This window comes from Anser brachyrhynchus, assembly GCF_964034855.1.
Source record: "Anser brachyrhynchus genome assembly, chromosome: 14".
Taxonomy (NCBI): Eukaryota; Metazoa; Chordata; class Aves; order Anseriformes; family Anatidae; genus Anser; species Anser brachyrhynchus.
Window position 1 is genome coordinate 7780571 of NC_137709.1, and position 25606 is coordinate 7806176.

Genomic DNA, 25606 nt, shown 5'->3' on the forward strand with positions numbered 1-25606 from the left:
TGGTTATGTAATTGCCCAGTGAAACCATTATGTAGGCTCTACCCTAAACAGTTATATCCTAAAGGAAAGTATTAGAACATGTGTTGATCATTACTGGATATGTTAATATCTTTTTGCACCCAGGACCTGCATTTGTGAGCTCCATTTTTTCTGTTATTTGTGGCTCAAGAGCTAGAGGAGAGCTCATGAAATTATGTGATTAGTTTTTTGGCCAAAATGTGGTGGATGTGCTCTAGCTTAGTGGTAGTCCTCTCTAGGCTGAGCTCTGTCACTGCTGTTGCTCAGATGGTGGATGCGGAGTAGGGATGAGATCCTACAGCTTGTGTCAGGAGAAGAGTAGAAAGTAAAAATAACCAGCAGAACTCTTATGCTAGCATAAAAACGTTTATCCAAAGAAAAAATGTGAAGTTCAAGTTCACATAAAGAACTACCAAGTTAGGATCTTGTAAAAGCAGTAAGGAATTCTTGGAGGAGTACACGGATATTTTAAGCTGCTGATTTGCGCCTGTGGTATAAATGTAGGCGTGATAAAATATGCAGATAATATTTTGTAGTAACAATCTTCTGATAGATAATAATGGCAAAGAAAAATAGAGTTGTAAGCTTGTTGTGGGCTACAGTTTTAGTACAATTTCCTTCTGCAGGTTGTTACTACTGGCTATACATGCTGGGAGGCAGATACATAGTTGGAAAGCATGCCAAGGACAAACAAACGAATTGTCAATTTTTATACTTGCATAGATCATTGCCCCATGTCAAACAGGGCAAAGCCTTGTGTTCTGTAAAACGTACATCAGTCTCAAACCTATGTAACTGCGTCACACCATGGCAGCATGAAGTTCTGTGGGAAGATGTTTTGGCATACATTTCCATAATAAAATACCTTAAATTTGCTTATGCAAAACAGATTGGAAGTGATTCACTAATGTGTGAGCAAATCTTGCAAGGAATCTCTTGAAAGAGCAGCAGATTGGTCATGAGCTTGTGATTTCGTATTTTGTGGGTGTGGGAGGAGCTGTTGAGTTGCTGAGACTGGGGGACAAATTGCGACAAGGTGCCACCAAGGACAAAAGCTGAAGTCCAAAGGGTTCGAATTGACAGCAGTGAGACCATTCAACGTACGATGGTAAGAATTAAAAGGGAGATGCATGAGAGGGGTAGCGAAAAGTCTTCCTTTTCAGGTTATCTGCCAACTCTCTGGTTTATTAAGATCAAGAAAATAGCACAGGTGATTTAGTTATTCATTCTATAGCTGTTTTCAGGGTTTCCTCAAACCATTCCCTGAAGCATCTGCTTTTGCCGCTGTCTGATTCAGGTTTTTGGTCTAAACAGAGCACTCGTCTAATCTACTATGGCAGATTCCAAATTCCAAATATCACATAGCATAATCCGTAAGGGCATAGTGATATCCCCTGCAAGGTGTTTATCTTCCATGCCCTGGGCATTTTTGTGACTTCTCTTGGAGGCCTCTACACTGCTTATCAGGGAAGGATTCGGGAATCTATACAACTAACAAATGCTGGCCAGAGCGAGCACTGAAGGCCAGCCAGTGCATTACCTTCATCAGCAAATCTGTAAGAAAAGGTGATTGAGGTCAGTTTTTAACTTTACCCTGGTAATAGGAATATTAAACGTGTCCTTAGGTGTATGTGCACACCTACCTGTGTGTCCATGCAGGGGACTGTCTGCCATCTGTTTATATAAGAGGCTGTGTGTGTACCTGTTCATGGACAGATGGAGGGCAGTTTGTCCGATATATAATATGGGCAGGTGTGAATTTTCAGTTATCCATGGAGAATATAAACGCATGTGTCTATGTGGAGCTGTAATAAGTTAGCACAAGTATCAAGTAGATGAATACTGCAGTATGCACCTGGGAGGAGCGACGCACCCTGCGCCTTCAAAGGCCATCCTGGCTAAATCACTTATGTGCAGAAAGCGGTAGCAGACTTGCACCCCGACACTCAGTGCTCAGGTTCGCCCCCTTTGCTTGCTGCAGAATGGGAAGGGTTTAGGGGGAGGGAGTTGTTGGTTATGCATGTAACAATTTGTATTAAGTAGGCACTTTCTTGTTCTCTCCTTTTGATCCTTCTAGACACCCTAATTATGGATACAGCCTTAACAAGGATGATAAAGGGCCTCAGGGGTTATAAACTGTGAGGAGAGGTTAAGAAAATTATGTTTATATGCATTAGAATAGAGGAGATTAAGAGGGGTTGTGACCAAGGTGTACAAAGTCCAGAAGGTAGTGAAGAAAAAATGATGCCACCAGAATATTCAAGAGAGAAACTGTGAAGAGAGTGGAGCAGGAGGGCAGGTGGCAGCTTGCCTGGAATTGGTTTGGGAAAGTTTTTACAGGGGTCTTGCTTGCAGTAGGGACAATAAATTACGCTGATCTGTGGGAAGACAGCTTGGGACATAGAGGAGATATAGGCCAGAAATATGGGATATGTCTTGTAACTTGTCTTTGAAGTATCAGAGCAGGTTGGCTTTGGCCAGAGGGTAATGAGATAGAAAAGGGCTTTTTAGTTTGTTTGGAGCCAAGCTTTTCAGTTTGTTTGGAACTTAGTTTCAGATGCAAAATGTTAGAAGAGGGAAAACTCAACACTTCCATATTGAAAATGCCTTTACACAAATTTTTTACTTTTGCTGTAGAGCTGAGGCGTTTTGGGGGGGGGGGGGGGGGGGGGTTCTTCACAAAGACTAGATAATTTTAGGGAGTTGCAAAGCCAAGGCATGAAACCTGGTTAGTTCTTTCTCCTGTGCCCCCACTCCCTGAGAGCTCTTCCTAGTGAGGGTCCCATCCTGCCTCTCACATCTGCAGCACTGTTTAGGGATGAATTCAAGAATTCCTATGGTGTTTTTGCTCAATTGTGTACGGCTACTACAAGTGTAAAGCAGGGGTAAACTGGCCGCTAAAATTCAAGGGTGGTCTAGAAGGTACATAGCGTCCTGCAAGTTCGTGACCCATTTTCTTAATGCCTTGCTTGAAGGAAAAAAGAAAAAAAGAAAAAAAAAAAACAAACAACAGTCCAGTGGAGCACATTCAAACCTTTTACCCAATTGTACTTTAACTCACACGTATATATTTCATGGCTGTACACAGTCCACTTCCCAGTTTTTTATTTAATATCCGATATGTGTTTCCGCAGAATTCCATTCAAGATTTAAAGCCAAAGCTTTGCTAATCAAAAAAAATGATGTAAGATACAATATTTCAATCAGTTTAGCTGAACATGAAATAAATTGCTAGCTCGTGGCCGTGTTAAGTAACTACAGTCCAAGAAGATAAAGCAGTTATTTTTGGACTATTTTTGTTGATGATGAAAATCTTTTTTTTTGTGAAGGAGATTGCAGTGGTCATTTGAGAAAATGCACTTAATCATGACTCAGGAAGCTGGCAAGCTCCTACCAAACTCATACAGGTTCTTGAGATTCATCCTAAAGTTAGCTAAAGCTGGTCTATTTAAGGTTAGTCTTCAGCAATGTGTGTGGGGTGGTAGGCTCCTGGCTGGGTCGGGCACATGGTGACTGTGGGCCTAAGAGACCTGCATCCTATCCTCTGGTTATTTGCACAGTGGTTCACTGGATGGAAATGTGGATGTTTGCTTGAATCACTGCACATGGAGAGGAGGGGGGGAAGGATTAAAAAACTGAAGTTTTTTTGTTCAGCCTTTCACCTTGTGCTGTTCAGTTCAGCTGTACAGCACTTTGTGGGAAGACAGATGTTGGCACAGTAAGATATGTTGCTCATGTTGGAGCAGTGCATACAGCAGGCATATTGTGGCTTCCAGAGTTCCTCTGAATCCAAAGTTTGTAGCCAAGCCCCTTCTGAAGTCCATACATCTAAACCTAAATCAGCCTGTAACTTAAAAAAAAAAAAAAAAAGTCATAAGGAACTGGAATGGCTACACAAGGATATGTTCACTAATGTGAAATTGTACAAAACTGGCAAGCAAAAGATGTATAACTGAGAACAGCAATTGTGCTACTACATAGGCTAAAATCAGAAGGACTGAGAGGCAAAGTCATCTATAGCTATAAAGGGTGATGAAATGACTTACAAAAGCACTGGAAGTAAGAGGAAAGCAAAAGTCCATCAGTAAGAAAGGGAAGCAAATAATGGACTAGACAGAGAAGACAGAAATACCAAATGCCATTATTTTGCACTGCTCTTCACAGAAAGGTTAATAACTGTGTCAGAGCTATAAGAATGTTCCCTGTAACAAGGGGTTATGAGCAAAGGCAAGAACAAGATAAGGAGTATTTAGATAAGTGTGATATATTTGGGTCAGCATGGCCTTCTGAAATGTACCCACAGAATTATTTACGATGACTCTCAGAAGCTTACAGAGAACAGGGCAATTGTCAGAAGTCTAGGGGAAGGCAAACATAGTACCTGTCGTCGCAGAGGACAGTGCGAAGGAAACAGAGGCTTGTAAATACCTAAAAAGATACAGAACAAATTATTGAACTTGCAGCTACCCATGAGCAGTGAATAATACCTAACATGCTTTATTAAGTCAAAACGAATGTAATTTCCTTCTGTGATTGGGTGACTCATCCAAAACAGAGGAAAGCAGAAGCACTTGGTCTTTAGGTAGGTGTCTGATACCCTCTTAAGCATTGTTTTCTATTGAAAGTTGAGCTCAAACTTGTAGCTTTCAAGCTTTTTGATTAGTGAATCAGTAGAAGCTTTTAGCAAAGGTGCACGCTCCTGGGTAGCAAGGAGTTCACTGGTCGGTATTTGTTATTGGCTACACACCTGACTTCAGCAAAATATAAGTGCAGATCTGTGCAGTGGCATAAACTCCTTGAGAGGGAGGGGACTGTGCATTAACATGTTTTAAATGTCTACTTTATAAATGCTTTCCCTTAATGAAAATTGCAGTGTACAGCAGTATACTCTTCTTTGCTCTCTCTCCACCATCCTTTTCCCCAGCGTATTTACTATGAAAGAGTTTTGCCTTGAGCAATAGCCTGTACTGCAGTAGAGTATCACATACAGAAAAGTTATCCAACATCATACAGAAATGTAATAGCTGGGTGGAGGATGGGAATTTAGAGGTACGCCTTTAAAAAGTTGTCTTAAAGACAATTCTTTTTAAACATTTTTCAGGCTTTTGCATAAAGATTGCAGACTAGGCATTACAGCATCTAATATGAGCAGTGGATTTATGCTCTGTAATAAATGTATCCATAGGGTGCTGCGTTGGTGTTATCATAGTGAATTATAGTAAAATTAGGAGAATTAATAATGACCCAGCTGGAATAATTTAGCACTGTGATAACTAAACCCTAACCTAATGCTCGGTTTATTCACAAAACTATTTATAAAGAACACTGAATGTGAGTTTCTGAGGGTAATCTTATATAGAAAACAAAGCGAGACCCGAATCATAAACAAATGCCATAGCACATCATTTAGAGGATTAAGTGGCTTGAAATTGATGTCTAAGGCATTTTGGTTGATTGTTGCTAAATATACCATATGCTTGACAATCATTTCCTGTTCGCCATCCTCCTCCTGCTAGTTGTATGTCATGCAGGATTATCCGTGTTTACCAGGACTGCCTCGTACCAGGTCTTTATCTGTGAGGTTTTCTGCTTCATGCCAGACCTGATCTGAATTTTGCAGTCTGATGTCTTGGCACTGGTCAGTGCCAACCCATTAATACCTTAATAGTGAGTTAGTGGCCAGCTTCAGTAAACACTGGGCTAAAAGCAAAACGGAAAAGCACAAGACTTCTGGAGTTTGCTAAATTTAGTTGCTTCCGTAGTCTTTTAAACAGAAGGCTTGGGTTTTAGGTTTTTTTTTTTTTTTTCCCCTAAGAAATATATTAGTTTTTTTTTTTTAAAGGATATGTTCAAAAATAATTTAAAATTCAATGAAACTTTGCACACACACACACACACAAAGAGTATTTCATTGACTAACTCATAATACCTTTCTGAATAATTAATATTTCTGAGACTTTGGTCTACTTGTACATATGTTCTTAGAATATAAGTACCAAATGTTCGTAGAATATCCTGAGTTGGAAGGATCCACAAGGATCATCGAGTCCAACTCCAGGCTCCACACAAGACCACCCAAAAATCAGACCATATGTCTGAGAGCATTGTACAAATGCTTCTTGAACTCCGGCAGGCTCAGGGCCGTGGCAGCCTGTGCCGGTGCCTGACCACCTTTCAGTGAACAGTCTTTTCCTAACACCCAGCCTGAACCCCCCCGGTTACAGCTCCGTGCCATTCCCTTGGGTCCTGTCGCTGTTCACAAGGTCAAATAATGGGTAAAATAAGTATATACATAAATAATATCCATAGGTAAAATTAATTCCCTGCTCTGCCCTACTTAGTGCTCCATTGCTGTTATACCATGGGGCTGTGCTCTGTCAGGGAGAAGAAGCTGCTGATGTAATTTAGACAAGTCAAATATTTTTGAGGAGAAGCTTTATGATAGCGGAGTCATTGCATCTCCATGACGATCCTATCGATCTGTTCAGGCTGTCGCTAAAAGCCCATGGAGAAGCGGGTTGCACTACCCAAGCTCCTAGATAAATGATAAAGCAAGGCAGGAGATACGGCTGCCTCCACGGCTATTTAATATGCATGATCTTGTTGTAGCCATGAGCCAAATGGGAAGTAGGACAGACTCGGCAGTGCTGATTGAAATTGCCCAAAAGTTAATGGGGAGTCCTGCGTTGATGACAGCAGCCTTTTGATCAGGCCTTACTAAACAGGTTGCCAAGCGTGTGCTTGTGCAAGAGGATAAAGGGAAAGTGCATAAGCAGCCAGATGGGGATCTGTGCGCCAGGACTGAGGGTAACACAGCCTTCACCTGCACAGCGCCCGGCTCGGTGGTACAGGGCTGACAGCAGCAGCCTGTCACACAGCACGGCTTTGGGACGTGAGCAGGGAATACCTCTGGTTCCAATCCGGTGTAACATGTTCACCTGAAATACCACCACTTCATCATTTTTTGGGGGTATTGAATTAAATTGTCAAAAAATGTCTCTTGAAGGTCACAGGTTGGATTTTGGAGTTAACAAGTTCTTCTGTATCTTGCAGGTCCTTACCACTTCTGTGAAGGAGCTGTCTTGTACCCACTCAGTGCACTGTTGTACTGAGTTGTGTTTCTTTTATATTTAGAAAAAAAATGTCACTGAGATACACTTGCGTGTGTGCTCTGGTGGTGTACGGTCAATGTTCTGTGCAATTTCACAGAAGGCAAATGTTGGATGATCCTGGATGTGATCTGTTTTATTTTGATGCAAACTAATGCCTGGATAAAGAAGTAAAGAACTCCCAAATTTTCAATTAAGGATGGTTGTGGTGGTTTGTTTTTTTTTTCTTTATCAGTTTTATTATCAAAAACCAAATATAAGTCCTGATTCCAGCCTCTCCGTATAAGGTATTGACAGCTTAAGCCTGCTGATCTTTCCCTGAGGCCGAGGTTCCTATGTTCCCTGCTGCTGGCTCTACCCCTGGGCTGCAGGCAGCTGCAGAGGAATTGCAGGAAGAAATTAAGGGCAGCGAAGTTTTCAGCTGTGGTTTGACCCATTCCATCTCACGTAAGATGGCTTGTATGCTAAATCCACCAAGCCATTGCCTTTCTTTCTGGGACATTTCTGTGCTTCCTTTGCAGTGGAATTACACCACTGTTGGAAGTTTAGACTGTAATTTATAGTTAGTCATCCCATTTTGAGGACACCCACAAATACTGGCTATGGTAGTCACTGTCTCTGTGAACACTGTGTCAGGGTTGGCTCTTTTATTCAGTTTATTTGTGCACTCTGCAGACCAATTATTAGTAGGCCTCAGTCAAAGAGGATGTCCACAGAAGCACGAGCACAGCCGAAGAGCCCAGCAGCCTGTTGCCTCATGCTGATGGCCGTGCCACGGCAGCTTTTTGGTAATGCAATCACCCTCTGGGAAAGCCACATATTTAAGGAACATAAGCAGAAAGAAAAGGCATCTGCTTTGTGCCAGAGTGGAAAGACATTGCCAAATGGAATTAAAATTTCCATCTAGACAGCAATCAAAATTAGCCTTTCATCGTGCATTAAGGTAACACTCAAATTGTTCTGTAAGCATTAGTAACCTAATTGTATTATTTTGGGATACATGCATAACTAAATATTGAATATATTAGTTATCTTGTGTGTAGAAATGAAGCTAAATTTTTTTAGTGAAGATGGAGACTCCTCATTGCTAGGTATTGCTTCTTAATAGTCCTGCTATTGGTGCTGTGGGATGGATTATTTGAGTTACTGTTTCCCTTTTTGGTTGATTTAACCCAATGTATTCCTACATTCAGTGAGCATTTAAACGACTAGGCAAGATGCAATCTTCATAAATTATTACAGACCAGTGGAAGTCTATCACATTGCATATAGGATTTTGAGTACAGAATAATGAAAAATCTTGCTCTGAGTCAGAACTGGCATCTTTATCAAGAAAAAAAATCTTTTAAAAATAATATGTGTAACAGACTATAAATGAATGTATATCAATACAATCCATTAAATACATGCAACCTGCTGAGAGATATGGCAGTATCATTCCTGTATAAATCAGTTCATAAACTCGTTTTTAATTTTTTTTGGCAGAGTTATGAAGCCAATTAGCTTGGTAATAAATATTCAGCTTTAATGGGCAAGTAAATAATTAATGTTATTGCCTTTGTAAATTTAGCTTTTCAGTTATAAATTAACATAATTAAGAGTAATGTTTCAGTATGCATTTTACCAGCCAAATCTAAATCAAGCAATTAAACTGTAGGTTTTCCACATCAAATGAGTTGCGTTTATAATGATACAAACTGCAGAAGTAAATTTGTTTTTCATGGTCAGATTCATTACAAAAACATGAAGGAGAATATTCTGCAGGAGATGTAATCAAGTATATTATTTGAAGAACCGTTAATATATACTTTAACTACTTTTTGTTGTCCTTCCACAGTAAAATAGAAAGGGGAAAGCACACTTCCCACCGGCCTCTGGCACTGGGATAATTGTCTGGGTGTAATTATAACGCTCACTGAAGAACGGTTATTGCTGAAGAACTGTTGTCACATCTCTTTACTGAATTGATTGCAAATATGCAAGGTATGGATTCGAAAAGATAAAAATTGCTCTGTAGTCATTAACTTCAAAAGCTTGAGGCTGACTGAGACCAGCTGAGAGTTTGATCATACCTCCTTCCCCCGCCCTGCTTCGTATTGCTTCTTACTTTATGTGATGTGCATGTGCCATCTTCCTATGCCATTCCTCAAACTTAGAAAGCAACCAAAGCAGTGGTGCTGTTCTTGGGAAGAACAGATGGGTTAATAGGAGCGTGTAACTATTAGCATTTCTAACTGGGATGCAAGTTGGAGCTGCTGAAATCCAGCCCTTTCAGCAGCTGCTACAGAAGAGCAAAGCACATGGCTGTAACTTCAGGTGGGCTCAGGAGGTCACATCAAGATTTCTGAAGGTGCATTTGAGGGGTGGTTAAGGCATGTCTGAAGCCACAAAGCTCATGAAAGCTCTCAAGCTTCAGGGACATCAGACTGTATGAACTCGGGCCACTCTCTGTTTTTAATATTGAATTGCAGAACGTTTCTATTTCTGTGAATGGTGCCAGTTTGTAACTTTAAAGTACTGGGTGGAAACAGGAAGAATCCAGGAGAAGTTACTCTAAAGCACATGCATGTATAGACACATGCATGAATCTTCACAGGAAAACCTGAAGTTTGAAAATATGTCTCGAGTCAAACAAGGCCTGAAAGCCCCCACTGAAGCAACAGAGCTATAGACATTTCTAATCTTGCAGGCTCCACAGATTGTAATTTATCATGGGCTGAGGAGTCTGTTTATAGCTCTTCAAAATGTTTCTGAGAGCAACGTTTTGTGAACTGCCAAAAGTTTGCAGATTTGTAACGAGAAGAGTTTCTTGATGCACAGGCTTGCCCACATCCAAACCTGTTCATTGACATTTCTAAAAGCTGTGATTTCATAGTCATTTTATGTCCCATAACCCAGGGGGCAAATTTATCACTGGCAAAAGCCTACTGAAGTCGGTGAAGTTACACCAGAGAGAAATTCAGGTCAATGAACGTCATTTTAGTGTTGTTCAAACCGTTTGCGGTGCTATGCAGATAGATAGCTGTAGGCTTTTTTTGCTGTATCCAGTTGTTTAAGGGTGAGTGGACTGAAAAAATTTATCCTTGAGCTGAATTTCTGCTAATTGATTTACACATGCAGAACTGCAGTACAGTTTTGACAATGTTATTTTGGGTTTTAGAAGAACTTTAAAAAAAAAAAAAAGAAGCAAAGCACACTAAATTCTCTTGCCTGATTATCTACAGGATCATATTTCCAAAGAGATTTTAAATGAACACAGTCACTTGCTGGGTGCAAGAGTTTGGGAATACAAGCGCCTGACAGCACAGCCAGTTATCTTGTAAGCACAATTAACCCGATATAAGTGTGCATCTGTAGAAGGCAATCGGTGATAAGGCAGATATCTGTTTCAAACGCTGCACTGTGCGGAATAATTGTCAGCTGTATTTTGTAATTATTCCTTGTTAATGCCTAGATGCAGAGGGGTTCAGTGCATTGTATTCTTTCTATGCAGTGGCTAATGGGTCTTTTCATCTGGTGTCAGGCTCTACCTGGACTCCGTGACATATTTCTGGCTGAGGTCTGCTAATCAACTACTTCAAACAGAGTCAGCAGTCTTGAGCTGTGTCTGAGGAGAATTCAGCATGTTTTGTAACAAGGTTATTCTAGACTCCTCTGCATTTGATAGTCTACTTTTAGCTGCTTTGGTTTTCAGCACAAATAGAAAGATTGCTCTAAGACTACTGAGAGCCTAATGAGATTGAAGGCAGGTCAGGTACTTGCTGTTCAGGCTGGCTCAGCCGTGCAGTCTGCTGGATGCTGTGTTTGTGCTCCGTTCATTAAGCCTTGCAGTGTGATGAGGAAACCAGCTTTTACCAACTTGAAGCAGTGTGACGCTGCCTTATTTTATGGATGAATGAGAGTATTTTGGTTAGTTTGGAGACTTGCTGGAAAAGTCTATGTAACCTGCCTCCAGGAGCAGACAGCAGGAGGTGTTTACATGGGTGAACTCTGAAGATTTTTCTCATGTGGAGCTGGAGGCAGGGATGCCTCCAGTGCCAATCCTGGATTGCTCAGCACTTTGCACTCATTACTGAAGCTTTTCTTTAGTTCAACATGTAAGGGTAGGTGGCCTGCTTGGGAAGCTGTAGACTAGAGCAGTGTGTGTGCTTGAAAAGGGGAGAGGGCATTAAGGAAGTCCCAGTTTGCAATTACAAGTGTATTGGTGGCTGTGCACCAGAAGGTCCAGTTCTGGGGCTAGCAAGCGCTCCTGTTTCTTTATGGTCCTTTTAAACTTGCATCAGCTTTCTTCAAACTCTCAACACTTCACCTAGAAAACTCTCCTCCTCTCCTCCTGCAGCCCCAGGTCTGCTCTGGCCTCTCCTTGCCTCTCTGGAGCACTCACCCAGCCCTCGTGGTCCTTGTCCTTGCCCTGCGGGCACCCTTTCCTCCTTTCCTCCTCCCTGATGCTCCAGCAGACCTCTGCGTGCCCTCTTCTGTATCCTCCTGGCTCTGTCCTTTTTGTACCAGTTGCTGAAATTAAAGCACTTAAGAGCTCTAGAGGTTTACCAGGCTTTTATGTTGGTTTCCAACTCGAGTTGAGGTTATTTTTCTTCAAATATACAATCCACATTGGATAAGCTACATTTCAGGAGTTAGTATAGTGTTTTTCAAGTGTCAGTGAATTTGATATACTTTCCAGGCTAACATGTCAGATCTGTGCAGTAAATAAGGCTGCCTTTTTGTGTCATTTATGAACTTGGTTGACTCTTACTTTTCCCTTAGGTTGTAGCAGTGTAAAACCAGAAACGAGGGGTGTGACTTTCAGAGTGAGAGCACATTGTGTACAACTTATTTATCAAACAAAACTTTTCAAAGTTAGAGAAGTGGTTAAAAACTATTGTTTTTACTACCATAACTAAACTTGGCTGAATGCGTCAAAGGAGAATCACACTGTGAACTCTCAGCAAAAGCATCAGAGTTTGATGCTCTGTGTGGATTTTAAAATCGAAAAGTGAGAAGAATAATCTGAATTTATAATGGAAATCCCTGCTCAGATTCCAGGCTGACAACTGACTGACAGCTGTGTGTCCTCTAGGCGCCACAGAATCCAATATATTTATATTTTCTCAAACATTTGACATACCAGCTTATCCCAATATGTTCCACAGAGATAAACAATAAAGTTACAGTTAAATAACTTCAGAGATAAGCAACTTTAGCAAAGGACGAAAGGTTTGCTTAGCAATGACATTTAACAGGAGCTGGAGATATGCATTTACTTATTCATTCTCCAACAATTAAAAAAAAAAAAAAAGAGAGAGAGAAAGGAAAAATGGCAGTAATACAAATCAGAGGTCTCTTCAGCACGACAGATTAGGACAGCAAAACACTGACTTCTTATGACCAGTCTTAATGCAGGCTAGTAATAAATCTCACCAATTCCAGTGAGAGTAGAGTGAGGACAGTGCCAGGACTGTTGGGAAATTTCATCTACACTATTATAAAGGGAATCCTGGGAAGAATAAATAAATAACAGTGAAAACATGTCTGAAGGAGATAGAGAGAAGTTAGCCACCAGTTTTGGGTGGCAAAATGAAAATACACTGAATTGAAATGAGATTAAAGTTCATAGTGGTCAAGCTAATACTTTTGATACAGAAAGAGAAGTACAGTATGTTTATAAAAAGCTTATGCCGTAATGCCCTGATCCTGTAATACGATCCACTTATATGCTATCAGCTGTGGTAAAGAGATCCAAGGGTATTTGAATCTTCTAGTAATAAACAGCATTCCTCATCCTGGCATGCAACTCTATTACAGACTATTGCAAATGCCCCAGCAGAGTCTCAGCGCACTAACTTGGTGCAGCGCAAGTTTATTTTGGAATGGATCCCAAAATAACATTTTTCCCTCGTTAACATGATTTGTTTTACCTTCTGGCATATATTGACAAACGTTTCCCTTGGGACGGTTGGGGCTCTCACAGCGTATCCCACCTCCGCAGCCCTCTGGATGCAGAGTGAAGCCCTCACCCTGGTCGCTTGTGAGCCATGGGAGGAGAGGTGGCAGAAGAGGAGATCGTCTGCCCCGCGGTGGCATGCAGTCTGTCCCAGGCATGGGGAAAGAGGAGATAAGGGAAAAGAAAGGCACTGGCTTCACCTTGCCAATGAATTAAGGACTCTGCCGTACTAAATTTGGAAATGAAGCCTTTTAGGAAGCTGGGAAAAAAATAAAAAGTTAATGCTGGTATAGTGCAGTTCAGCTGGAGAAACATGCTTCTCATTTGCTCTGCATAGACCTGATGGAGCCACTTACAGCACACATGAAAGTAAGGCTATCATTTTAAATGTGATACCAAGACAATGACGTGACTGCTTTCTAGTTACGCTCCCATTTTAAGCGCGAGTAAGAGGAAATCCAGTTAGATACTGCTGTACTGACAAAGGCTGTACCACACATCTGCCTCTGAGAGAAACCTGTTGGCTCTTGTTGGCAGAACTGGCTTTATTTCCTTATTGAAATATTTTGACCAGTTACGTGCAGGCTATTTAGTACTCATTCTGTCCTAAATCCAGAAAATCAGTTCAGCATTGCCTCACTCCCCCAAGAACATGCAATCATTTGACAAGGACGTGTGCGTTGCTGGAACTTTGTCCTTACTTTCTGTTGAACTGACTGAAGAAACAATCTCACAAAAGAGTAGCAGTACAAGGACAGATGTGAATGTAAGCACTTTCCAGCATTGGTAGCCCAAGAGATATTTTATACTGTAACCAGACTGTAGGAGTAGTAGTAAAAGTAATAATAATAATAAAAAAAACTTAATGGTGTAATGCAGTGTTAGCAGCTAGACGGTTAGACAGTAGCTTGTAACTTAATGCTTTCGAACATGAGTAGCAGCCTTTGTAAGCAGATTTTTTCTTCAAGATGCACGTTTTATTTCAAAACGGAAATATTTCCACTGTGTGTCTGGATTTCATTTTCAGAAATTATTTACTCTTATGCAGCAGTAGCAGCAAGACTTGTGCAGGTTTTAGCATTTTACTTTTGTACCTCATAACATTAATACTTATTTCTTTTTTCCCTGGATACCTTTATTTTGCAGTTGGATGACAAAAACAAAACAAAACAAACAAAAAACCACAATGCTAATATTCAGCAACATCACAGCATAACCTTATATTAATTTCAGTCAATGTGTTCTCCGTCTTGTTACTACCTGCATTCTTTCATTGAGTTAACTTCTTGAGGAAGCCTGTCACACCACCAGCCTCCACCAAATTTCCAAATCATGGGTGTTATCACCTGAATTGCAGTTCTGCTATTTCGCTATTTGTTTTGTTGACAGGGAAGGAAAAAAAGCCTCAAAGCAGCTGAGTGCCAGTATTGCTGGCGACTTCTGTTTTATTTATGTTTTGTACTGAGCCATCATGAATGACAAAGTATGTCTGGGGACACGGTCGTGGGCGCAACGCTCTAAGTGTTAGAGTTGGAAAAGTGCCATAGTTGCATTGCTACCAATTTTTTACCGTTAGCCTTCCGGAAAGAAGGATTCAAAGTCTCCTTTTATTCTCTTCTTCACCAGTGTCATCTCTACACTAAATTAATGTAAGATCTTTACCAGAGATGGAGCTGACAGGATCAGATGTTGATCCTACAGCTTCCTTGACGTGGCAGGAGCAGAGAAACAAATCCTATAAAACATAGAAGCCCCCTTCCCTTAGCTTCGAGCTATGAGGAGTCATGGGCATCCTTTGAGATAGTTGAATACTCTTCTTTTCAGCTGAAGCCAGTGACTGTGTTGGGAGCATTTTAAGCCATATTGCCCTGAAGCTCTCTAGGAAACAGTGAGCTTGATCCTGAAGACAGGGCAAAAGCAGCAGCTGTTACTTGGCTGTATGGGGGCTAACGTCCAAGGCTGTAATTAGAAGATATATCTGCTAATGAATTGTTGTAATCCCCTGCTGTGTTCTAAGTCTGCTGTGGGATCTTTTTCTTGCACTTACAGAAGGTGCTGACCTTGTTAAATATTTAGCAATAAAAATGTGTTTTTCCCTGCCTGTTTCACAACCTTTTACAACTTTTTTCTGGCTCTTCCAGCACAGCTCCCCTGTATTAGTCTTGCGTGTTTGCCCAGGTGTAGCTCTAGGGAAGGAGGGTAGTTACAAGAGTGCGTGTGCTCGTGCTGCATATGTCTGACTGTTGGACATGTCTGCATGGCTGTACACACACATGGAGTTTTGATTTCCTAATGTCCACACTACAAGTGAAAACCAAAAGGACTTTAATATTTAAGCAAGGAGATACGGTTTCAATTATTTTTAAATCATCAGACTCCTTAAATATTTAATCTTTCCCAAGCCCAACTAATTTCTTCAATTGCAGTTAGGTAGGTTGCAATTAATTTTTGATGAGACAAACTGATACTAATTTGAATATCTACTACACTGTAAGATTTGCTTGCAAATATGTTGTTCAGCTTTCAGATACCTCTTTTTGCTATAAAAAGTTGCACATTCTCACTAATATGGTCACGTCTGGCCACAAGGCCCATACCTTGAGCTGTATGTCACCCAAAACCAAGGATGACTGTGCTGGGTCAGATAAAGGTCCAGCCGGCTCCTGTCCTCGTCTTGACAGTGATCAATAGCTGATGTCTAAAGAAGAATATAAGAGCAGGACAAAGGTATAGCAAGGCTTCCTTTGAGATAGTCTCCCGTCCGTCATCGATTCGTGGTCAGGGAACATTTCAAGGTAGAAGCGGTGTCTTCAAATTTAATATTTGAGCTGATTTGTTACATCTAAAGTGTATGGTTATTTTGTATAATTCATGCTTTTTATCAGTAAAGGACTGAGGTTCCTCTAAGGGAAATACTGTCTTTTTACTGGAAAACTGTCTTGTCTGCCTTTCTGATTAATGAGAACGTTTATATGCCTGCTTTTGTAGCTTGAAGACTGATTTGATGCATTTAACTATGTTAATTTAGGAATGTACCAGAATATTTAATTTAGGGTTCCCGAAACAGAATGTAAAGCTCTGAATTGGTGGTATAACAAAAGTAATTTGTAGTTTGTCAGTAGCTACCTCCACACATCTGATCGAAAGAGAATGGGGGTGGTACTAAATTTTAGAACAAAAAAGCAAATGGAAATGCGGGACTTCTAGTACATGGGGTGTTTCTGTATGTTCAGATTTGATTTGATTTTAGATTGAAGCAATGCCAAATTTCTCGTAATCTCCTGTGAGCCACCCATCAAGAGCTACCTATACAGACATTAATGTGTATAAATGCATAAAATACATTTTGGATTAGAACCTTTCACATTTTACCTTTGAAACAAAGTCCCTGCAAACTACAGCAGCTGCAGACTGGAACAAACGTTTGTCAGCAGGGGTGTTGGTGTCTGCCTCACTCTTCATCCATCACTCTGGGCTTGGGCAGTGGCCATCAGGACGGCTGCTTGCTAGAGCTGCCCAAAGTCAGAGATCCAAGGAACTGCTTAGGAGCCGTGTGCTGTGTTCTCTGGTTCCTGGCTTCCTGTTCTATGGTTTCCATGCACTTTCCATGTACTGTTCAAAAGCATTTGTCATCGGTTGGAAGCTTTTTAGATTGGCAAGAAAACTTCATTGGGCCTTAAAACTGTGTGATATTGAGATGGAAAAAAGAAACTCCTTTTTGATTAATCTGATTTTTATTTTATATATATATATATACTTTATTTCATTTTATCAAACACAACTGACTTTTGATAAACTTTTATAAGAATCAAATTTCTGTTCTGCCAATGATTAACTCCAAGGCCCAGATGTAACAATGGAGTTAAATTGACAGAAATGATCTCTCTGATTTGTGCGTACCTACTGCTGTTAAAGTCATGCCACAGGTCATCAGTGATCATTCCTCTTTCTCAGAAAAGAAAAATAAATCAAGTCCTTAACCTGGAGAGACGGAGAGACGTCCCCTTAACCTGGGGACGGAGACCTGAAACAGGGTAACATCCTCAGCTTAGGTTTTGTTTTTTTTAACTTTAGCCCTGCTTAATGTCATTTTTTTGGACACTGATTTTACAGATCTCTAGTGAACCCAAAACTTGGCACTTTACTGGAATTTTAAGGCTATCTGAGCTCACCCAGAGGATGGGAAGAGCAGCAGACAGGCATGGGATGGACAAGTTCTCTGTGAATGCAGGTGCCACTTTGTCCTGGTAAATACCAGTCAGTAGCTACTGAGTTTGCTGTGAACTCTACCAACTTTCCACCACAATCATTAACTCCCCTCCTGCACCTTGCTGCTCATGGGAGCCCTGGCCACAGTTTTATTTAGTTAAGTTGTAATGCAGGGGTGAGAGATGTCTGTAAAAAAATGTTTGTATTGGAGAGATGGAATCAGTGCACAGTCACTGCATTTTATTGTGACCGAAGTTGTTTTTCCCCATCATATCCCTAACTCCTGTTACTTCCCAACCTCCAGCATCACAGCACATCAGGATTAATCCAGAATTTCAGTCTGGCTCAGGCAACTGCTTGGCTGGAATCTGCAGCAACATTTTCCAGCTCGTTGCTGCTGCTCTCTCATTCCCGTAATGGTAGTGGTTACAAGTGAGGGAAGCTTTCTTCTTCTTTCTTTTTTTTTTTCTCGTCTTTTTCTTTTTTCTTTCTTTTTTTTTTTTGTCTTTGCCAAGAGCTGAAAGTGCACTCTCCTGCCCGTGCTGTAATTTATGATCTGCCCAGCAGTGCAGGAATTCAGAGAGCACAGAAAGTCTAAGTGCATGCATAGCAGCTTATTAAGGCAATGTGCCAACTTCTAACCAAAGAGATTTGCTTCAGATGAGAATTGGCAAACTGTTCTAAATAGGAGCTTTCAAAAACACATCTTTTCCAACCTGAGACCAGGCTCCTGCACTCAGTTTGCGATGATGATCTAGTCCTATTACATTTTCTTCTACTTTTCAGCTCAGATGATGCTATGGGTAATGCACAAAATGTAGAACTGATTTTTTTCATGATTTTTGTGATATATTTTTATGAAGAAAATGAAAAAAAATAGTTGTAACTGCAGTCCTCAGAGACAGAAAGCCTTTGAAAGCAGTAGAATCAGGTCTTGCTGCTACCTACAGGTCTGCTACTGCAGCATTAGCCCTTCCTACGCCAATAAGTCGTTCGGCAACCATTTCAGTCAGCAGTCTGATTTTTCATATGTCGTTTGCAACCAAAGGCTTTACAGTTAGCCTGGAAGAGGACAGGAGCTGTGAACTCCACTTTTTTTCCTTCATTTCTGAGTTCAAGAGGTGCAGAAGGTCTGAAAATGTGTGCCAAGAAATGCAGGGCTGGGCTCTGCTTCCCACCTCCTGTTGCAGGTATCTCGCAGGCTGCTCCAGTTATGCCTTTACATATGAGACATAGCATAAACCACTGGTCTAAGGTCCAGAGAAGTAATTAGTGCTAAATAAAGTGACTGTACTTGGCTGTTCGTGTGACCATGATTGCTATGTAGACTTTTGGTAAAATAAATATAATAATAATAATGATTAAAAAAATGTAACATGATGCTAACTTTAATTACAGACAGTTTTGCACACTGATTAGTGAAATATTCTCTATTGCAAGCCCCCAAATTTACTGGGTTTTCCAGCTGTAACCTGTTCCTGACTTCAGGATTTTTTGTGAAGACATAATGGGATTTTGTGGTATTTCAAGCTGTCATAGGCTTTCTCCTGTGTAGAAGACCTGTAAGGAATTAATGTCTGCATATCTTTTATTTATTTATTTATTTATATTATTATTATTTTTTTCCATCTCTTCTTTGTGTGTTTCTAAGCAAAGTTAGAGTCTGACTGTGTTCATGGCTGCTGTGTTGATGTTAGACAAATTGTCTCTGAGCCTGGTTTATGGGCACAACCTGGTGCCTCCACTTGTCACTCAGAGCTGTGGCTGTGCACTGCAGAAGGCAGCCCCAACTGCCTGGGGGCGATCCCTTCCCTCCTCTTCCTCATCACCTGTGCTTTTCTTCCCTCGGGGAGCAGAGCAGGAAGATGACCCTGAACCTAGCACTCTTGGGACGGGGCTGTTTGGCAAGCTGAGGCCAGCCAAAGCAGCCAGGGGACAGGGACCGAGGTGAGCTTCGCTGTGCTCCCATCCTGGGCAGCTGCAGTCCAACAAGTGAATTGCTTGCCAGCTAGTCAAGAGGCCAGATCCTGCTCCTCTTTTGTTCCTCACCTGCTTTGTGCAGTTCTGCCTCATCTCGCTTTGCAGGTTGTGTTGTTGAGCTGAGGGAAGGGCAGTCCTTTGAATGTTTTCCCACATCCCAGAGGGATTAGGGACAACTAATACAATGGCAGCAACGAACATACAGATGTTTGACCTTCTCAGTGCTTCTCTAAGATTTTTGTGTGGTGATGGTATTGTTTCAAGGTTATTGTGTTCAGTGATGGGGAGCTAGAAAACATGGTGATATTGAGCTCTCACCCTCCCAGAAATCCTTAGGATGTTTTTTTCTGTCTCTGACAATTGGTTTGGAGAAGGAACTTCAGGAACATGTTGCTGAGCGTTGGGCTGACAGTCACTGCTTCCCATTGACTAAAAGACCTGATGTAGTTGCCTGTTTGGGAGCTTTGAATTTCCTGAATGTGAGCCATTTTAACCGTGCAAAGTATTAAGACTGAGGCTGTGTCCCTGCGTTTAATATGAAAGTTCTGTTATTCTGTGAAAATACCATAATGAATTAAAATATTCCCTATGGAGAAGTGTATTACTTACTTTCTTAGTATGATATCTGGCTGGAATAAAATGCAGCCAAGCTGGCATTTGTTTCATGGTGCAGTGGTGCTATTAAAGTATTGTAAAGCAAGAATAGCTTTGCACCACCGTTCCTGAATTCAAAGATTGCCCTCTGAAGGTGCCATGCATGATGGATTGTCACAGGCTCTTTGTCCTGCCTTGACATTTCATTCCTATCAGATGTTGTCTTACGCTCTGCTCTGAATCTGCCAAACAACTGACCCTAGAATTTAATTCCACACCTTCTCCTCTCTCCTTTTTCTGAACAGCATCTTCTGCAGCTGAGGCTCTAACGTACTGGAGGGCACTGCATCTTCCTCAGGGACAAGGGTGAGCTGGATCCTCTGGGGACCTTAGGAAGGAATTGCGGTTGGTGGTCACCTGGGGAACTTACTTCACACCAATGTTGCTCTGAAACGAGTTGAGTCCAACATTCACGTTTGGTAAGGTATGTCATTTTCCCCCTGCTTTTGTCTTTGTACTGTTTTTTGGATATCTACATACGGTGAAAATAGTAAGTTAGCAGCCTTTGTGTTTGTTGTTATATACGTGCCGTGCTCATACTACCTCAGTAAATAACCTTTGCTCTCTCTGAATTTGGAGAGCGTTCATCGAGACTGAAGTGTTTTTCAAGTCTTGGGCTCAAGGGGGTGCATGTCTATATAAAGTGTTTTATTGAACACAATGCTTGTTGATGGTTGTGTTTTGTTGATGATGATGTATACGTGTTGATAGACATCCTCATTTTGAAAGTCTCACTTGTCGTGTTTCACTTACGTCTGTAGTTCAGAGGGTCAGAGAGGAAAATAATAAACAACGCTGAAGTAGCCAATTTGTAATACAGCCCTGTGCTCCCCTTTGTGCTTGGTATATTTTCATTGTTTGCCAAGGACAGTAATAATACCAATTTCTTGCATAATCTTACATGCCCTCTTTGTTGTGTGGCTTTTATAATTTTTACATGTGTGGAAGTTCTCATATTACATGAAAACATTTCCTTTGTTATGGTGTAAATACAGCAAGAAAATATGTAACTCATCTTTTAACAAGAAATCGAAGGCCAGGACTGAAGGAACATACTGTAGACAAATCCTGTGCTGCAGAAGCATTTAGGGCAGTGTAGCCTCTGATGCTGCAGTTTCTTTTCTGTACGCCAAGTTATTTCTGTGGAGGCAAAATTTGCTTCCAAAGAACAAAACTTAAAGTATTGGTTCCAAGATCCTTGTAGAATGGTATCAGATGATGCTATCCTTTTTTAACACATAGGTATTGACTTCTCTTTCATGACTGAACCAGCAGTACGGTTTGTTGACCAAAATATAGCAGCAATATAACACCCGTATTTGGTGTTAGTGAGGAAAAAAAGAAGAGTTAAGACTTACTTAAAAGTCTCTAAGAAAACATGAGGCATCCAGGAGACTGTGCTTTCATTCTTCTGCTTTTGATATCATCACACCTGTAGTGTTACCTCTGGAAATTGTAGGCTCAAATTCTCATGCTACAGCCCTGCAGGTAGCGCTTGTGCACACAGGCGGTGCTTGTTGGGAAGGGCTCTGGGGGGAGCTGGGCAAAGGGCTGTGCTGCTTGGAAGCCAGTGGCACTTGAAAGCTTGAATATTGCCAGAAAAATTCAATTCCTGTATAATTTATGTTGCACTTAATTGTATGTTAAATGCTGCAAGTGGAGCTATTGGGAAGACTGGAAGGTCCTGGTAAGGAAACCAAACCTGTGGTTCTATCTGCTGCCCAGATGGGTGGTAGCTGGGACTTCTTATCTCCCACAGCCCCCGTGCAATAGTGACAATGAGCTGGAGTGACAGAGCAATGCGGCACAAACCGAGACCTGTGTCTGCTTGCCTCTGCCAGGCTGTACCAGAGCACTAGATTCCTACAGGTGGACCCAGCAGCTGGGATTCATTTACCTAGGTCAGCTGTCTAAGCTTCTTGCTCAAGCTCCCCGTGGAGACGGGCATTTCTAGGAGGTGATTTGTGTTGAACATTTTGCATACCTGCTTTAAATGGCTTCTGTAGGTACGTGCCTGTCTCCAGTGACTGTAGAAAAAGTTGGAATAGCTTAAATTATGTCCTTAACTTTTTAAATGTTGAGAGTCAAGAAAGGTCTGTTCTGCCTATATATAGTATATATTATTAATCTGTACAGGTGTTTCAAGAAAACCACATTGGTGTCAGGGAGGAGAGGTTTCTGTTGTTAAAACTCCTGCAGTACTTGTTCTGTTTGTCTGTCTGCTACAGAAGCATCTGTTTTCTAGAACAGGAGCCCATTAAACATCACTTGTGATTTTGTTGTCATCTTTACTTTTGTTTATTTCCAAGCTGTTGCTCTTGTGATTATAATACCTAAAGGGGAAGGCTGTAAGGTATTTCATAACCAAGAGAGCTTCTCAGCTCTTGCGGAGAAATATTTTACTCTATAATAATGTAGAAATCACAGCAGTCTGTTTAGTTCTGTGTTTGTTTGAGTTTTGTAGGTGAAAGCAAGTGAATCTTCCTTGCTGTGTGTGTTCCACTGGGTGCACTGGGTGTCCCGCGATGTGTGGGGATCCCTTGCAGGTGTGGGTGGTTGGTGTCTGAATTTGTGCAGTTGCAGCACAGTGGAATGAAGGGAGGACGAATTACAGATGTGTTGCAATGTCCTGGCTGCTGCATTGCTGGTGTTGTTTCATGCAATAAAAGCAGTATTAATAGGATGTCTCGGGGAAATGTTACAGAGAATTATTAGCCTGTTCATAGGAACTGTCCCTTAATGGTGACAGTAACGATGCACACCTCTAGGCCTCGGCTGTTCCAGTCACCTGGACAAGTTGAGGTTTGTGAGGTTAGGACATTTGGTTGGCAGTGACCTTGGTGCTGACCCTGCTTTGGGCAGGCCAGCAGTGTGATGGACTCCCCGTATCCTTCCCATCAGAATCAGCCTGACTCTTGGTCTCTGAGGCTCACACCTCAGGCTGCAGAGGTTGTGCAGGTGTGTTTGATACCCACGGCTGGAGGCACGGAGATAGCCTTGGCTGAGCTGCTGAGGAACCTATAGGGCAAAGCACAAGATTTGGATGCGGATCTGTTTGATTGAGGTTCCTGCTCTGATCTGAGCCAGTTTCTTTCACGTATTTAGTTTAGTTAAGCGATTACGGTAACACCAAATGACATCAGGACCCACATTTGCTCTGTATCTCTGCTGGAAATGGCAAAATATGTCCAGATAATGTTAGCTGAACGCATTCATCTTGCAGCGTAAGTTGTTTGCTCAAATGAGACAAGCTGATTCCCTTTTAGCAGCACTTCAGTGTTTGTGATGATGGTATTCTTATTGTGCAAGGAATTTTTTTTAACTGATCTGTAGATGAAATGTAGAGTAATATTTTTTCTTAAATTGCTTGAAGATTAGACTTTTAGATTAGTAGAATCAGGTTAGTAAAATGCTTTGTTCTGCTGAAAAAGCACATTCAATAAATATATAAGAGAAAAATTTTAAGTAGACATTAACCATAGTTTATAAATTTTATCTTGCAAGTAGAATTGGAAAAACAAACAAACAAAAAACCCCACCTACATTCATTTAATGTTTTATGGATCTCATAGCAATTAATTGTCTTCATTACATAGGCATAAATCCTCAGTGTAATTCAGCTATTTCAGATGAATTGCTTTGGATATTTTGTTTTGGATATTTTGCTTTGTTTAGGCTGTAATATATATATTTTAAAAAAAAAAGTTTAATTCCAACATTACATTTTTTAACCACTCCCACATATATATTTTGTAAATCATCTCAATTAACAAAATTTCATTTTAATATAGAACAGTGCAAAGGCAGTGTTGCAACTGTGATGGTATGATACAGGTGAAGCAAAGAGAGGGTGTAGCTGTATATGCAAGCCCTTCTTGACCTACAGCAGTGCAGTAAGCAACTCTCTTTTTCTCATTCCCTGTATTTGGTCAAAAAAAAATTACTGCCTCTCTCTTTGAATTCTTCTTGCTTTTTATGTAATTTCATTTTGAAATCAGAAACAAACACTGATTTTGCATGTCTCTAAGTCTGGATGTCAATAGGACCATAAAGTGATTTTTCCAATGGCTTGATGAGGGGTGCAGGTCTACTGGCTGTGTCTGAATATGGCAGTGAAATTCTCTTCCTGTTTCACTGAAGGAAACATTCACTTGGAGTGTGAGGGGATATCTGGTTGAATTCCTGAAGTTAGTTTTCAATAAACTATATTTTTCTCAGTTGGATTTTCCACATCAAATAAGAAAACAGAATTGCATAAGGATCACTTTTTCTATATGTTTTTTTTATTTTATTAATGAGCACACTGAGCTTGTTCATATGAGTAATATTTATGCAAATATTCTCTAGTGTTTATCTGAACTATTTTGCCAGGGTGAGGAAATAAAATGGCTATTATACTTGCATGTTTTTTTTGCAAGATCAGCAGACTGGCTGTTAACGTATCAATTCCATTGATGACACCACTTCTGCAACCCTATTCACTCTGCTTCTCCTGACAGGGCTTTTATTGAATCCATCAACCTGACACATATCAAAGCACAATTTCTGATAACAAATATCTTGGTGTAAAATGAATTAAAAGCTGATATCAGCAGCAGAACTGAGTTGAATTTCTGAAAGAAAATAAGAAACTCCAAAACTAACATGGAATTCTTAAGATATCAATCACAGAACAGTAATATAATAGTCCTTTACCTGTAGTCTTGAAATACTGAGAAGTCAATGGATCTGCCCTAAGTCATATAAATGGGCTTGTTCCTGAGCTGTCACCTTACAGCTCTGCCTTCTGGACTTCAGAGAGCGTGATGAAGTAGTGGTTAATTTTCTCCTGGAGACCTTTCTCCTGTAAGGACCAAAGACCTCCTTGTAATTACTTTGCACTCTGGTCTTTGAGAAATTTGAAGTCTGAGTGGAAAATGCTAACCAAGGTCTGAATGGAGTAAAGCTTCTTTCTCGCAGCAGATGCAGCAGTTCGGAGCCCCTTACCACTACTTGGCAGCTTGGGCAGAGCCAAACAGGGGTGGAAAAGGGTGGAAACTCTGGGCTGCAGACATTTTGGAATTGCCTGGCTCAAAGCCTTCTGAAAACACATTCCCATATCTGCTTGCAACCTTCCCTTGTCTGTCTCTCCCCATCCCGCTTTTCTATCCCCTTCATTTTTGCATTTCTTAGATAAGCAGCTTCAGACAAGGCTGCATTTGCTCTGGTACTTCTCTCACTGCACCCCAGCTCACTTACCTCTTATTTTTGGCTAGCCCACACTATAAAGTACAGCTAATAATAACCATGCTTTTTGCACTGTGGCACGTCTGCTCTTGGATAAGTCTCCACTGGCAGTTTGCAGTCTAGCAGCGAGGAAGAGGAGGGCAGCCAACAGCTGATGTGGAAAATTAATTATGAACTACTATCCTCCTGCCATGTGGTTAAGGCAGTTCTGCTTTCCAAGCTTTACATCCAGCATTGCAGAAAAGAAATGAAAATACTGCCTTTCCTTCCTCGAATAGTGGGGATTTTGCCAGAACAAAGCTTAGTGGAGAATGTCACACGTGGGCCTGATGATTCAGGATGCTCGAGAGCCTTTACTGCTCTGCCCGTACTGTGACATCACCCAGGAAGTCATTTTTACCTCTTGTTGGACAAATGCTGACTTAGTTGCACATCCAGTTTGTTACGGCTTGTGTCTGTGCTAAGGAAG

The 25606-nt window shown here is 41.0% G+C and overlaps 1 protein-coding gene across 7 annotated transcripts in view; it reads left to right on the top strand.

The window, feature by feature from the left end:
• The window catches only part of SGCD (sarcoglycan delta), a 526403-nt gene that overhangs the window by 292424 nt on the left and 208373 nt on the right, over positions 1-25606 (top strand). For 5 of the 7 annotated variants that reach the window (XM_080554840.1, XM_080554843.1, XM_080554842.1 and 2 more), the window contains one exon: positions 20157-20335. The gene's annotated coding sequence lies outside the window, so the exon portion shown is untranslated. The remainder of the gene's footprint in view (positions 1-20156; positions 20336-25606) is intronic. The other 2 variants (XM_080554841.1, XM_080554838.1) reach the window with 1 other exon arrangement.